Source organism: Schistocerca americana, chromosome 7 (genome assembly GCF_021461395.2).
Source record: "Schistocerca americana isolate TAMUIC-IGC-003095 chromosome 7, iqSchAmer2.1, whole genome shotgun sequence".
Taxonomy (NCBI): Eukaryota; Metazoa; Arthropoda; class Insecta; order Orthoptera; family Acrididae; genus Schistocerca; species Schistocerca americana.
This window is the reverse complement of record NC_060125.1, coordinates 359,322,821-359,339,355: the sequence shown is the minus strand read 5'-3', so window position 1 is coordinate 359,339,355 and position 16,535 is coordinate 359,322,821.

Sequence of the window (16,535 nt, the reverse complement as noted above, 5' to 3'; positions counted from 1 at the left end):
AGGCTGTGTTTAAACTACCTCCTTGTGTTGCAGAGGAGGCTAGGAGGGAGGCATGTCATGTGCTGACTGGGGCACGTCTACTCGAGAGTAATATCACGTGGTTGACAGGGCTCCTTTACTATCACGAACAAGAGCTATACCAGCGCGTTGCTTGATGCGATGTCACAGAAGATGAGGGAGCTGCTGTATTGTTATTTTACCTACGCACAAGGGAAATGCTACAGCTGTTTTGGGCAAGCAGGATTACATTCAAAAGACGCAATGTTTAATGTCTGATTCAGAATAGCGCGGGATCGGTGTTGATCCCACAAAAAATGTTGAGCGAAAGACTTACAGCTTTCTGAAGAAAAGTTTCTTATTGTAAGGGATTATCAAGAGTCTCATTTCTTACTGTGCTGTTCCCCCTAACTTACTGGGCCTCCCTAACGTCCATAAGGAAGGGGTTTCTCTTCGTCCGATTGTAATACTCGTGCTCCGATATACCGTGTAGCATAACAAATTGGTACACTGTTGAGCCCTATAGTTGGTCGGTATGAGCACAACATTAAGAACTCGACAGATTTCCTTCGTAGTTGGAGGGAATGTGTTTGAATGACTCCGATATTCTAGTAAGTTTTGATAAGGCCTCTCTCTTCACTCGTGTTCCTCTGTCTGCTTCGTTACGGCTGATTGAGGTTAGGTTTGATACTGAATTAACGAACCTATTTCGACATGTGTTGACTTCCATTTACTTTTTATTCAACGACCAGTACTACGAGCAGACAGATGGAGTTGCGATGAGAACCCCATCATCACACATTATTACCAATTTGAGTATGGAAGATTTCGAGGAACGTTCTTTGGGGTCGGCGGCCTATGTGTTTTTCCAGACATGTAGACGATAGTTTTGTTGTTTGACCTCATGGAAGTGAGAATCTGAACGACTCTTTGGATTACCTGGTATCCACCCGGATATTCGTTTCACGATGTAGGTGGAAAGGATGTCTGTCTTCCCTTCCTTGATGCGTTGCTCAGGAGCAAAGTGGATAGAAGTTGGTACATGCTGGTTATAGGAAGTCTACTCACACTGATTTGTATATGCAGGTTGATACATGTCACCATCCGGCTCAACGTAAAGGAGTACTTTGTAGCGCCATGTCCTCTCGGATCCTGAGAGTTTGCCAGCTGTTAGGTCAGCCAGAAATCACTTCTCGTCAGAATTGGTTATAGTAAAAGACAGATAAGACGTGAGCTGCACGATCGGTCAACTGTTCACTAGGTGAGTGTTGATAATACCGACGTGGCACCAAAATCTACGGCCTTTTTCCCTAACACTGGGAGCGTTTCGAGCAGGAGTGGTCGTCTTTTGGTAAATATGACATGAAATGTGTTTTATCGCCAACTATCTAAGATCAGGGTCTTTTAGGTTCTGTAAAGTATAATCTTGGTTTGCGTATGGCGGGTGTCTACCGTATTCCTTCCAGTCGTGACATGTCATATACTGGTCAGACTGTGACTGCTGTGCAAGAACGGTGTACGGAGCATAAGCGGCATATGCGCTTACAACGGCCGAACAAATCCGCCATTGCACCTATCATCCTATGGAATATAACAACGAGGATATTCTGGCACGCACTTCCAGATATCGGTAGAGTGTTATTAAGAAAGCTGTTGAAATTAAATTAGCATGTCATCATCATCAGCATTTCATCCAGCGAGCCAGGTAGGAACTTTGTGAAAGATATGTCTTATGCCGCTCATGTAAGCCTTTGATAGTTATTATCAAGCTAATGTCCGTAAATTGGGATTAATGTTACTGAATCACACATACGACGATAACGCCCGATATCCAGCCGCGTATCCTAAACTCCAAGCCGATATTTCAGAATTCGCGCGCGTTTTGTTTGCACCAAAGTCGCGCTGTGGTTTCCTAGAATAATTTTTATATCAACTGCGGGTTGTAAATTAACAATTCTATGCCCATTCATGAAAGTTACAGCAGATCCGGACTCGACGACTACTTGGTCGCGCATTCGAGCAACACCGAAGTTTTTGTTCTTATAAAGAGAAAACGTACCACGCGTAACACAACAAGGTTATTTGCTATGACAAAACATACTTATATCTATCTTATTAAAACTCATTACCTATTAAATGTTGTACATAATCAAATTCTTTGTAAATAATCAATAATAATTAGAAATGAATGACATGTATAAAAAAATCTCAAGTTGAAATGACGTCATGGGTCACTACTGGTTTCGACTCCCCTACACTCACGTAACGCAAAGTAGATCCAACTATACAGGACATACTCATGTAATGTTGCAGCCTCCATTGGTTTCTGTCCTGGTATAGTTTTTCTCTCTCCATTATATCCCATGTTATTCATCTCCTCTTGAGATCTTCCTTTGCCTTGTCTCTCCACCTCATTCTAGGCCGTCCAATTGCTCTTTTTCCTGGTACCCCCATCTCCAAATAAAGGCGTGGAGAACGAGTCGCGTGCATTCGCTTCACATGACCGAACAACTTCAATCTCAAAGCACTCATCCTCTCCTGTGTAGTCAATTTCGCCTGCTGGTCTCTCCTTACACAATCATCCTGACTCTGTCTCTCCTAGTTTTTTGTAGAGCTGACCTAAGGAACTTCATTTCACATGCTTGTATTTGACACATGCCTCTAGACTATATACACTCCTGGAAATGGAAAAAAGAACACATTGACACCGGTGTGTCAGACCCACCATACTTGCTCCGGACACTGCGAGTGGGCTGTACAAGCAATGATCACACGCACGGCACAGCGGACACACCAGGAACCGCGGTGTTGGCCGTCGAATGGCGCTAGCTGCGCAGCATTTGTGCACCGCCGCCGTCAGTGTCAGCCAGTTTGCCGTGGCATACGGAGCTCCATCGCAGTCTTTAACACTCGTAGCACGCCGCGACAGCGTGGATGTGAACCGTATGTGCAGTTGACGGACTTTGAGCGAGGGCGTATAGTGGGCATGCGGGAGGCCGGGTGGACGTACCGCCGAATTGCTCAACACGTGGGGCGTGAGGTCTCCACAGTACATCGATGTTGTCGCCAGTGGTCGGCGGAAGGTGCACGTGCCCGTCGACCTGGGACCGGACCGCAGCGACGCACGGATGCACGCCAAGACCGTAGGATCCTACGCAGTGCCGTAGGGGACCGCACCGCCACTTCCCAGCAAATTAGGGACACCGTTGCTCCTGGGGTATCGGCGAGGACCATTCGCAACCGTCTCCATGAAGCTGGGCTACGGTCCCGCACACCGTTAGGCCGTCTTCCGCTCACGCCCCAACATCGTGCAGCCCGCCTCCAGTGGTGTCGCGACAGGCGTGAATGGAGGGACGAATGGAGACGTGTCGTCTTCAGCGATGAGAGTCGCTTCTGCCTTGGTGCCAGTGATGGTCGTATGCGTGTTCGGCGCCGTGCAGGTGAGCGCCACAATCAGGACTGCATACGACCGAGGCACACAGGGCCAACACCCGGCATCATGGTGTGGGGAGCGATCTCCTACACTGGCCGTACACCACTGGTGATCGTCGAGGGGACACTGAATAGTGCACGGTACATCCAAACCGTCATTGAACCCATCGTTCTACCATTCCTAGACCGGCAAGGGAACTTGCTGTTCCAACAGGACAATGCACGTCTGCATGTATCCCGTGCCACCCAACGTGGTCTAGAAGGTGTAAGTCAACTACCCTGGCCAGCAAGATCTCCGGATCTGTCCCCCATTGAGCATGTTTGGGACTGGATGAAGCGTCGTCTCACGCGGTCTGCACGTCCAGCACGAACGCTGGTCCAACTGAGGCGCCAGGTGGAAATGGCATGGCAAGCCGTTCCACAGGACTACATCCAGCATCTCTACGATCGTCTCCATGGGAGAATAGCAGCCTGCATTGCTGCGAAAGGTGGATATACACTGTACTAGTGCCGACATTGTGCATGCTCTGTTGCCTGTGTCTATGTGCCTGTGGTTCTGTCAGTGTGATCATGTGATGTATCTGACCCCAGGAATGTGTCAATAAAGTTTCCCCTTCCTGGGACAATGAATTCACGGTGTTCTTATTTCAATTTCCAGGAGTGTATTATGATTGGCAGGAGATAATTTTTGTACATGGTTTGTTTGGCTCTTTGAGGGACTTCCTTGTCCCAGATTAGATTACGTACTTGGTGGAAGAAGGAAGATCCTTTTGTTATTCTGTTTAAGGCTTCTAGTTTGGAACTTCCATCGCGTGATATGATGCTACCCAGATAATTGAAGCTTTTCACATATTCAACCTTCTCCCCCTCCAGTATAATGTGACAATGTGTGCGTCTCCTGCTCATCTTCATTGCCACTGTCTTGTTCCTACCCACAATTAACTTCAATTTTTTAAATTTTGTGTTCCAGTAATCTAGTCTCCTCTGAACCTCCATTTCCGTCTCTCCCCAAATGGCGATGTCATCAGCAAAAACAAAAGTGTTGAGATCTTAATTTTTTTCTTCCTTGATTTCTTTCATGATTGTGTCCATAAGTCCAATGAAGACTAAAGGGGAGAGTGAACTGCATTGCTGAACACCTCTCTTTGTCTTAAACCATTTTGATATTTCACCTCCTACTTGTACACTGCTCTCACAACCATCGTAGAGCAACTGGATGTTTTTAATTAATGAATGAGGAGCATTGTGGTTTCTCAAGCATTCCCATATTTTATCCATTGGCACACTGTCATACGCTTTTTCCAAATCCACGAATACTACTATAAAGTCCTTCCCTTTTTCCCAATACTTCTCCATAAACTGACGGAAGGAGAAAATGAGATCTATTGTTCCCCTATTACTTCTGAACCCATGATGTTATTCCTCTAATTGGTGTTCTAGAATTTTCCGCAATCTTTTTTCTATGACCGTTTCCATTATCTTAAGGCAGTGTGTTAACAGTGTGATTCCTCGGTGGTTGGTGCATTTCTTTCTACTACCATTCTTGAACAATGGTATTATAATTCCTTTTTTCCATTCATCCACACTTTTTTTTCTTTCCATGTCACCCCCAGCACCCGGGGTAACCATTGTATTCCATGGATTCCTGCGGCTTTAATCATATCCGCTGTCAACTCACCTACTCCAGCGGCCTTCCCACGTTTCATCTGTTTCAGGGAATTCTCAGTTTCTAACCACGAGATTGGATACTGCTCCTGCTCGAATTCAGTGACTTTGGTGTAACTTTCTTGTGCACCTTCCCCATTCAGTAAGATTTCAAAATAATTCTTCATCTCTTCTCAGATACCTTCCATGTTCCTGATAATATCCCCATCCTCTGTTTCAATCGCTTTTGTGTCTCTTCTATCAGATCTTTTACTTTTCAGTAACCCATATAGCAGTCTATGGTTCCCTTTGCTATCCTGCTCTAGTTTCTGGGTGAATAATTCTCAACTCTTCTCCTTTTCTTCTTTCACAGTTCTCTTTGATTGAAGCTTCTTTTGTCGGTATTCCTTCTCCAGTGTTGTCACCCTGTGTTCATCTTTTGGTACCAGACCCTGGTTCTGATTTCTTGTTTCAAACTCCATGTTTTTCTTCGTCATATTACGTTTTTTAATTGCATCTTTTAGTCTATCGTTCCACCAACTGGTTTCTTTGTCTTTCACTTTTCCCTTTGTTTTGCCGCATATCTGTACAGCGCTGTTAACTATTAATGTTTTAAATAGGTTCCACTCTTCCTCTAAATTACCCCTTTCAGTTTTTGGCAATGTACTAGATTTTGAAAACTTTTCTTATTTTCTTCTTCTTTCAACTTCCACTCCTTAATTTCTGGCTTTCTTTGTACAGCATTCATACTTCTCATTTTATAATTTAGATCACCTACTAGTAACCTGTGGTCACTATCAAAGTGCTGTCTTGGTATGACTGTAGTGTCCCTTACTTTTCCTCCAGTTAATTTTTCCGTTAATATATAATCTATAACTATCTTAGTTTTGCCATCCCAGCCATATCTAGTAATCTTATGGGTGTCTTGTTTCTTGAAGAACGTATTCTTCACTAACAGATGATTCCTTATGCAGAGATTTAGAATTTTTTCACCCTTAACATTTCGTCTTCCGTACCCAAAAGGGCCCATCACTTCCTCATATCCATTTCTATCCGTGCCGATCTGAGCATTCACATCACCAATTATCATAATGTCGTTTTCTCTTACTTGGTCTTCCAGTTCTTCAAGGAATTTCTTTTTTTCTTCCTCACTGTACCCTTGCTGAAGTGCGTACACTTGGAGTATAGTAAAACTGTTCTTTCCCAAGTTCACTCTTACTCTAATTATTCTTTCACTTATAAAGATCACATCTGTTACTGGGTCAATCAATGTCTTTGTGAAACACAAACCCCACTCCATTTTTTGCCCCTTTATTGTGACCCTGACAGTATAATTTGTACCCACCTCTCAGCAATTTAGAGGTTTTTCCTTTCCACTTGGTCTCACTCAATCCAAGGATATGAATCTTTCTCCTCTCCATCATGTCTACAATCTCTCCAGTCTTTCCTGTCAAGGTTATTACATTTAATGTTCCCACTCTCAACTTGTTTTTGCCTTTTTGTTGGGTTCTAGTTTTCTATTCTTGTTTAGCGTATGTTCTTGCGTTTCTTGGTTTTCCTTCAGGCTGTGAAGAGCTGTTATTCGTTCCAGGGGAACAAGAAGTGCTGTCTACATTAGGTATGTTTAATCCGAGGCTCGTTCCTTGATTGAAAGCAATAACAAATTTTTCTCATGTGCTGGCCTGCTAAGCCTAACGCATCTGAGGATTTTCTTTCAGGGTTTACTCCCTTAGCCTTTGAAGATCCCTCTTCGCCACAAGGCAGTGGTTCCATTCCTCATTTGCCCATGGGAGGGGAAGGGTGCCTCCTCCGCCAGCTGCTCCGTACCAAAGATGTTCTTCTCCGTCGTAGCTGCTGTTAAGGACTTCGCCAATCCCTGCCAAGGGTTGATAATGGTAACGAAAAAGGAGACGCGCTCGTGTACAGCTAACTTAGCGGCTTTTGAAAGGGTTAAATCATAGCCCTCCGAGTGGCGGGATGTGTTGCGTCAGTTGTGCAACAATTCTGTTATCAGTGGTCACGTGAACTTTCTCATACCCGTAGACGAGGTTCAGGATGTCCACGCAGCACAAATGCCCGCCACAACTGTCTTATTGAAAAGGCAGCAGAGGCAGATCGTACAGCTACCACAGCACAGATAAGACTTGTAACATGATTGCCGACAGGTTATTAGCTGTGGAGCTATACACACGCACACCTCTAGCTCGTCTTCCATTCATGCCACAGCACTGCTGTCAGAGGATCACTTGGAAGATGGAATGGCGCTGAAAGCAGATTCTGCCTGCAAGCAAGTGATGGTCCTTTGCGCATACGACGTAGGCCTGATGAGCGCTGTATCTTAGAGTGCATTCGTCCAAGACACACTGGCCCCACCATACGGCATGGGGTGCGATAAGCTACAACTCTCTTTCACCAGAGTTCGGAGCTTACAGAATGTTGTTAGACTCATTCTTTTGCTGTTCTTGCAGCAGGAGGGTGATTTGTTGTTCCAACAGGATAATGCTCGCTCTCACACTGCCCGTGAAATGTGCTCTGCAACTTCTCTGGTCAGCAGGATATCCAGATTTGTCTCCAATTGAGCACGTGTGGGATATGATGGGACGAGAAGTATTCGTGCGATTCTTACAGAATTACATGAACACGTCCAGCAGGCGTGGCATAACGAATCCCAGGGGAGTATCAGCCATCTAAGATGTACTGGATGCCAGAGTCAGCGCCTGCATTGCCTCCTGTAGAGGCCACACCACATTCTAATATAGGTGTTTCAGTATAGGTCGATACCTGTTACCTCAGAGCGGCTTAGCTATTGATCTGTAAATGTAATCATTTCATGTACCCCATTGAATTGTTGCAACGATAAATATTGAGTGAATTGGAACCTCTAAAAGCGTTTATTAATTTTTTGCGACTTTGTATGATGACAATGTTAATAAATGGTCAGCCAGTTAGCCGTGCGGTCTAACGCACTGCTTTCCGGGCGTGAAGGCGTGCCGGTCCCCAGCACGAATCCGCCCGGCGGATTAGTGTTGAGGTCCGGTGTGCCGGCCAGTCTGTGCAAGGTTTTAAGGCGGTTTTTTCCATCTGCCTCGACGAATGTGGGCTGGTTCCCTTATTCTGCCTCAGTTACACTATGTCGGCGATTGCTTTGCAAACACGGTCTCCACGTACGCTACACCATAATTACTCTACCACGCAAACATTTGGGGTTACACTAGTCTGGTGTGAGACTCTCCTGGGGGTGTCCACTGGGGGGCCGAACCGCACAATAACCCTGAGTTCGGTGTGGGGCGGCGGTGGGGTGCATGGACTGCTGTAGCCTGTTGTGGGGTTGTGAACCACTGAGGGCTACGACGGTGACAAAGCCTCTGCGTCGTTTCTAGGCCCCCACTTCAATGCAGTACAATACAACGTTAATAAGTGGGCAGTGAATCTCTGTAAAATATATATTTGTGATTTATTCAGATTTCATATTTCTTATTGGCCGATGAAAGTTAGTTTCTGGCTCAAATGCCTCAAATGTCTCTAAGCACTATGGGACTTAACATCTGAGGTCATCAGTCCCCTAGACTTAGAACTACTTAAACCTAACTAACCTAAGGACATCACACACATCCATGCAAAATGCAGGATTCGAACCTGCGACTGTAGCAGCAGCACGGTTCCAGACTGAAGCGCCTAGAACCACTCGGTCACAGCGGCCGGCTTTAGTTTCTGGGGGGGAGCTTTGTACCTCCTCTGAGTCTGACGGTGTGGAATTCTGAATCTGAGTCTTGTATGTTACGTGGGCGATGTGATGTTGAGAGGCTTGCGCTGTGTACCTAGTCTGAAATGAGATGGTGTGTTATTGAGATGTGGACGTTACCTGGATAGGGGGTTGTAGTGTTGCGTCTTGAGCTATGTATGTCGCTACCACGTGTTGATATACAGTTGTCCTGAGTCAAGTACACTGCTGGGGTAGGGCATGTACAGCGGAATCCTGTACCATTGTTTTGCGTGGATGGGGTGACCTACAGCTGATGTCTTAGCTGTTGCCGTTGCTGGGAAGAGGTGATATAAAGGCCAGAGCCACGGATTTTGCTGGGATATGGTGACACAGTTCCTTAAAGAATTAAAATCACATTCATAAAACAGCTTCAGACACATGACTATTGTACAAATCTGAAAGTCATTCTTCTTATAGACGTGGGACAGCGGCTGACAATATAAGTAATGTAAATGGAACACCACAGTCGTGGTGACTACACTTTCTGAATACTCACTCCTGGTGAATAGCGGTCCACGGCACCTAGTCGTTGTTGCTCTTTGCATCCTATGATACATGAGCCAATGACTGAAAGTACTTCGTTGGTTAACAGTAGGACCTGATGATGATGCAAATGTAGCATTGAAACTAGTAGTCTGAATAATAAATACTTTGAAATTACGGCTGTGGTGTTCTATTTCCATTACTTACCAAACGAGTTAACGTGTTAAATATTTGACTTTAAACATGCGAACGAGAGAAAGTTTAAGAAAGTTTTGAAATTATACTTGAAGTCTGTTGGAAGTCGCTAAGTGTCCTAAGTAAGAAACACGGGATAAATATACTCTGGGTACTTTGCGCACCATTTTAGGCTAAAGCTAGTTCTTTACGCATCAGAATGTTTATGAACTATGTGTCGTACAATGATATAATTTTGTAGGCACATTCAGTGATACTAGTAGATACCGCCTGCAAAGTGTGTTGCGAATAGAGTTAGTTTTAAACAAATATTGCATGATATTGCAGTTTTACTGCCTGTAATTTTAAGGATACGCCGGCTTTTGAGGTATCTCAATATTTATGGCGTTATACCGCCTGAATTATTTGTCGTAGAATGATATAATTTTCCAGGTACCTTCAATGTGGATAATTTCTACAGACTGTGTTGTGAACATAATCGGCATAAAAGGAGAAATAAATCAAAACGTCATGCCTGAAGCTGAAGTAAGCACGAACAGCGAAAATATGGTAAGCGATAAAAGTTTTTGCTTTTATCATTTTGTGAGGGTTGTCAGCGGGAAAACGTTTCATAAAGGTTTGAAATTACATGTTACGTTCGTTGGAAATCAATAAGCGATCTCATTCTCAGAAACTGGATGAATAAGTCCAGGTACCAGCGCGGCATCAGTTACACTACGTCAAGACAAACACGCAATTTCCAACTTTAATATTTATTTTATTGTGTTAAATCTTGAACAGAAGCTTATACCTGCAGTGAGTAGATTGTGGCAGAATTTAAAAATTTTAAATTCAGTCAATATTTATGGAAAATGTTAAAACAACGTTTTTGCATCTGGAAGCCCTTAGATAGACACCCTGCAGCTGGTACTAGATTCCGGGATAGCGGTTTAGTAATATTCTCTTCAGCCCCGACCACATGTTAAAAGTACAAGTGAGCTACTATTGCATTGATTGCTTTGTGATAATACTAGTTAACAATGAATGACCTTAAAAAATTTTGGAACAGTAGTGTATACTTTAGAAATGCTGTCATATATGATATCTCAGGACATAAGCAAGACAATTATGCAAACAACTTTACAGCTTCATGGTGCTTTATTACACAAAGAACCAGTGACATACATTGCACGCATTCCTCATACCTGCTGTAGATTTCAAGATAGATCAAAAACATACATGTTATCAAAACTTTCAACAATAGTACGTAAACAATTCAAAATGTTAAACAAAATTACCATAGCAAAATTTTTCAAAAAAGTGTTGTTTTTCTTAATATTACCATATGGATCAGTATCAAGTAAACATTACTTGCCCTAATTTAATTTATTTTCTTGTGGGATGTTTTAAAGCAATTCCTGTGAGTAGTGAAGCGAAGGAACACTTCGTACTGCTCACATCGTAGAATGGTAAGGTCTCTGCAGCCTTCTGCCCTGCATTTTGATCTGTTCTTCTTAACATGGCAGTGACGCCCGGGAACCAAGCCCCGCACTTCCAGTGACATAAACAAACGTGACATTGAGTCCAGAGTGATGTATGATACACAAAAGTTTAAAGCTTGTAAGTCCGTTATAACTTCAACTTGCTGTTAGCTATTAACTGAGGAATTACTGAGTAGCTTTAGCAAGTTATTAAAGCACGTGAAATTGTAATTAGAAAATGATATATATTCACGATTATTTCGCCGAGACGTACTGTGCAATTGCAGTAGCCGAAGTCTGCAAACAGTGCTGCCTCCTCCTGCCGCTCAGCAGAAGAACGAACGAGTCAGCTCGCTCAGCAGAAGGACGAACGAGTCAGCTGTGGCTTATGCGACGTGTATCGTACATAATGCCGCAGAACAGAAAAGGTTCAGCTGCGTGCGCACCCGAGAAAAAATGAAACCTAGAGGTGCCATATATCATATATCTGGACTGAAGAAGATTAACACAGCCGGGGAAAATTGGTCCACCCTTTTAAAGGTACCCAATTCTCTCAGTATTTACTGTTGCAACAGCGCTAATGGATTACATGAAATGATTACATTTACAGATCATTAGCACAAGCAGTTCTGAGGCACCAGGTATCGACCCATGCTGAAAAACCCATATTAGTACGTGGTGTCTCCTGCATTCGACGCAATGCAGGCGCTGACCCTGGCAACCACTTGATCGTATAGGTGGCGAATACTGTCCTGGGATACGTTATGCCATGCCGGCTCGACCTGCTCACGTAGATCTGTAAGAGTTGTTGGTCGACGACTGACACGAGTCACTTCTCATCCCACTCGTGCTCGTTTGGAGACAAGACCGGAGATCATGCCGACCAGGGAAGTTGCTGCATGTCTTGCAGAGCACGTTGAGTTTCACAGACGGTGTGTGGGTGAACATTATCCCGTTGGAACAGCACATCACCTTCCTCTTGCAAGAATGGCGAAAGAACGGGTCTACCAACATTCTGCACGTACCGAACGCTGGTTGGCATCCCCTCCATAAATACCAAAGATATGCGAGAGTTGTAGTTCTACGCTCCCAACACCATAAGGCCTGGGATGGGGCCCGTATGTCTTGGACGAATTCAGTCTACGAGACAGCGCTCACCAGGTCTACGTCGTACGCGCAAACGACCTTCACTTGCGTGCAGGCTTAATCTGCTTTCATCGCTGAGGACCATGGCGAAGCCATTCTCCCAAGTGAGTTCTAACGGCACCATTCGAGCCGTGCACGTCGATGCTGTGGGATGAGTGGAAGTTGGTGTGTCTTCTCGTAGTCCAACTTCTAACAACTGTTTGTAACAGTTGGTGTTGACACGTCTGAAATAAACGAGCTCTCTTACGTGGGCTGTGGTAGCTTTACGGTCTGCCACTGCTGCCCTTACAATACGACGGTGCTGGCCGACGTCTGTGCCGCATGGATGTCGACAACCTCGTCTACGGGTGTGAGAATGTTAACGTGACCACTGATACCAGCTCGTTGCCCAATGGCACAGCACGTCCAGCTTTGTGGCAGTTCTCCAGAAGGACCATCCCGCCACTCGAAAGTGGTCTAGCGCTTCTAGGCGCTCAGTCCGGAACCGCGCGACTGCTACGGTCGCAGGTTCGAATCCTGCCTCGGGCATGGATGTGTGTGATGTCCTTAGGTTAGTTAGGTTTAAGTAGTTCTAAGTTCTAGGGGACTGATGACCACAGATGTAAAGTCCCATAGTGCTCAGAGCCATTTGAACCATTTAGCCACTCGAAAGGCCGCAGTTTGACCCCTTTTAACCCTTTCAAACTCACTCAGTTGGTTGTAGGAAGCACGAGTACTTCTTCGTGGCGTGGTTGCCTGTTTGCTTCACACATTTGCTCACACACTGAGCCTTCTGACTGTGGGAATTGCTGGGCGCGGTGGCCAACCGGTTCTAGGCTCTACAGTCTGGAACCGCGCGACCGCTACGGTCGCAGGTTCGAATCCTGCCTCGGACATGGATGTGTGTGATGTCCTTAGGTTAGTTAGGTTTAAATAGTTCTAAGTTCTAGGGGACTGACGACCTTAGAAGTTAGGTCCCATAGTGCTCACAGCCATTTGAACCATTTTGAACTGTGGGCATTCCCCATTAAAGCGTACACACAGATGCTACTCTGTTAGCTATGCCACGACGCTAAATATTGGTGGGCGACGTTGAAACCATTATCAGTTCATCCACTATCTCCCAGGTGGCATACGCGGTCATCAGATCGAAATCGACGTCACCTTTCCAAATATAATAATCTTTTTCGGCAATGTGCATGGAGGTATCCTGCGCCGAACACTTTTCTGCGATAGAGTGGCGTAGAGGGGACACCTGAGGTATGGATTCTGCTGGGACAGAGTGATATAGCGTTGAGACCTTAGTCGTGGGTTTTGATAAAACAGGGTGATATAGATTAGATTAGATTAGATTAGATTTACTTTCATTCCAACTGATTCGTAGTGAGGAGGTCCTCCAGGATGTACAACATGTCAGAAAAACAACAATACATGACAAATATTTACAACTCAAACAAATAAGCTAATATACCATTCCGCAGGTGCCAAGTGGGATGATGGTCATTTTTTAATGAACACTATACGGAAGAATCGTTTTACAAATACAAATGCACTGAATTTAAAATAATTTTTTTAAATTTATTTATAAGATAATAAACGTGTAATACAATTACTAGAATACTTATTTACAATGAACACATTACTGCACTGAAATTGTGCAGAAGTTATATATATACACAATCAGTTGGTTCTACTGAGAAATTCATCCATGGAGTAGAAGGGGTTGGCCACCAATAGATCCTTTAGGCTTCTCTTAAACTGAATGTCATTGGTTGTTAAGCTTATTATGGCTGCTGGCAAGTTATTGCAAATGTGTGTTCCTGAATAATGCAAGCCTTTTTGTACAAGATCAAGTGACTTTAAATCCTTGTGAAGATTATTCTTATTTCTAATATTGATTCCGTGAATTGAGCTGTTGGTTTGAAAAAGTGATATATTTTTAATAACAAATTTCAAATGGCTCTGAGCACTATGGGACTTAACATCTATGGTCATCAGTCCCCTATAACTTAGAACTACTTAAACCTAACTAACCTAAGGACAGCACACAACACCCAGTCGTCACGAGGCAGAGAAAATCCCTGACCCCGCCGGGAATCGAACCCGGGACCCGGGCGCGGGAAGCAAGAACGCTACCGCGCGACCACGAGCTGCGGACATGACAAATTTCATTAAAGAATAAATATATTGGGAACCAGTAGTTAGTATCCCTAGTTCCCTAAACAGGCTTCTGCAGGATGTTCTTGGGTTCACACCACATATAACTCTTACTGCACATTTTTGTGCCCGGAAAACTTTAGCTTGGCTTGATGAATTACCCCAAAAAATAATCCCGTATGATATTATGGAATGAAAGTAAGCATAGTATACCAGCTTTTTCATTTTTATATCCCCTATGTCTGACACAATTCGCATTGCAAATAGAGATTTGTCAAGACGCTTCAGCAGTTCTGTGGTGTGCTTTTCCCAGTTGAATTTTTTACCAAGCTGTAACCCCAAGAATTTAACATTGTGCACTTCTTCTATCTGCTCGTCATCATATGTTAGGCATATACTCGTGGTACACCCCTTACAAGTTCTGAACTGCATGTAGTGTGTTTTTTTTTCAAAGTATAGTGACAAGGAATTGGCTAAGAACCAGTGATTAATGTCCATAAATATTTTATTAGCTGATCTTTCGGTAAACCAAACGAACTTGGCATCTGGTAATGTTACTGATGAAAGGTCATTGATATACACAAGAAAAAGTAAGGGCCCTAAAATGGAACCTTGTGGGACCCCACATGTAATTAGTTCCCAGTTGTATGATGCCTTATAGCTTGATACATGTCTCTTTCCTAATAATACCCTTTATTTCCTGCCAGAGATATAAGATTTGAACCATTTTGCAGCATTTCCTGTTACACTATAATATTCTAATTTACTTAAAAGGATATTGTGATTTACACAGTCACAAAATATACCAATTTGACTGAAATTTTTTATCTAATGAATTAAGCACATTTTCACTGTAAGTGTAGCTAGCCTTCTCAATATCAGAGCCGTTTAGAAATCCGAACTGTGACTTTGACAGTATGTTATTTGAGATGCCCGCATCTCGTGGTCGTGCGGTAGCGTTCTCGCTTCCCACGCCCGGGTTCCCGGGTTCGATTCCCGGCGGGGTCAGGGATTTTCTCTGCCTCGTGATGGCTGGGTGTTGTGTTCTGTTCTTAGGTTAGTTAGGTTTAATTCGTTCTAAGTTCTAGGCGACTGATGACCTCAGCAGTTGAGTCGCATAGTGCTCAGAGTCATTTTGTTATTTGAGATAAGATGGTTATAAAGCCGTTTATGCAGTACTTTTTCTAAAATTTTTCAGAATGCTGGCAAAAGTGAAATTGGGCGGAAATTTGATGCTATTTCTTTATCTCCCTTCTTAAACAGTGGCTTAACTTCAGCATATTTTAACCATTCAGGAAATATTTCACTGATAAACAATACATCCTGTATGTGCCATACGCTTTGCTCCGATAGGGTGATGTAGAGCTGAAACCAGACCTACATCTACAGCTACATCATTACTCTGCAATTCACATTTAAGTGCTTGGCAGAGGGTTCATCGAACCCTCTCTATCTCTCTACCATTCCACTCCCGAACAGCGCGCGGAAAAACGAACACCTAAACCTTTCTGTTCGAGCTCTGATTTCTCTTATTTTATTTTGATGATCATTCCTACCTATGTAGGTTGGGCTCAACAAAATATTTTCGCATTCGGAAGAGAAAGTTGGTGACTGAAATAGATCTCGCCGCGACGAAAAACGTCTTTGCTTTAATGACTTCCATCCCAACTCGCGTATCATATCTGCCTCACTCTCTCCCGTATTACGTGATAATACAAAACGAGCTGCCCTTTTTTGCACCCTTTCGATGTCCTCCGTCAATCCCACTTGGTAAGGATCCCACACCGCGCAGCAATATTCTAACAGAGGACGAACGAGTGTAGCGTAATCTGTCTCTTTAGTGGACTTGTTGCACCTTCTGAGTGTCTTTCCAATGAAAAGCAACCTTTGGCTCGCCTTCCCAACAATATTATCTATGTGGTCTTTCCAACTGAAGTTGTTCGTAATTTTAACACCCAGGTACTTAGTTGAATTGACAGCCTTGAGAATTGTACTATTTATCGAGTAATCGAATTCCAACGGATTTCTTTTGGAACTCATGTGGATCACCTCACACTTTTCGTTATTTAGCGTCAACTGCCACCTGCCACACCATACAGCAATCTTTTCTAAATCACTTTGCAACTGATACTGGTCTTCGGATGACCTTACTAGACGGTAAATTACAGCATCATCTGCGAACAACCTAAGAGAACTGCTCAGATTGTCACCCAGGTCATTTATATAGATCAGGAACAGCAGAAGTCCCAGGACGCTTCCCTGGGGAACACCTGATATCA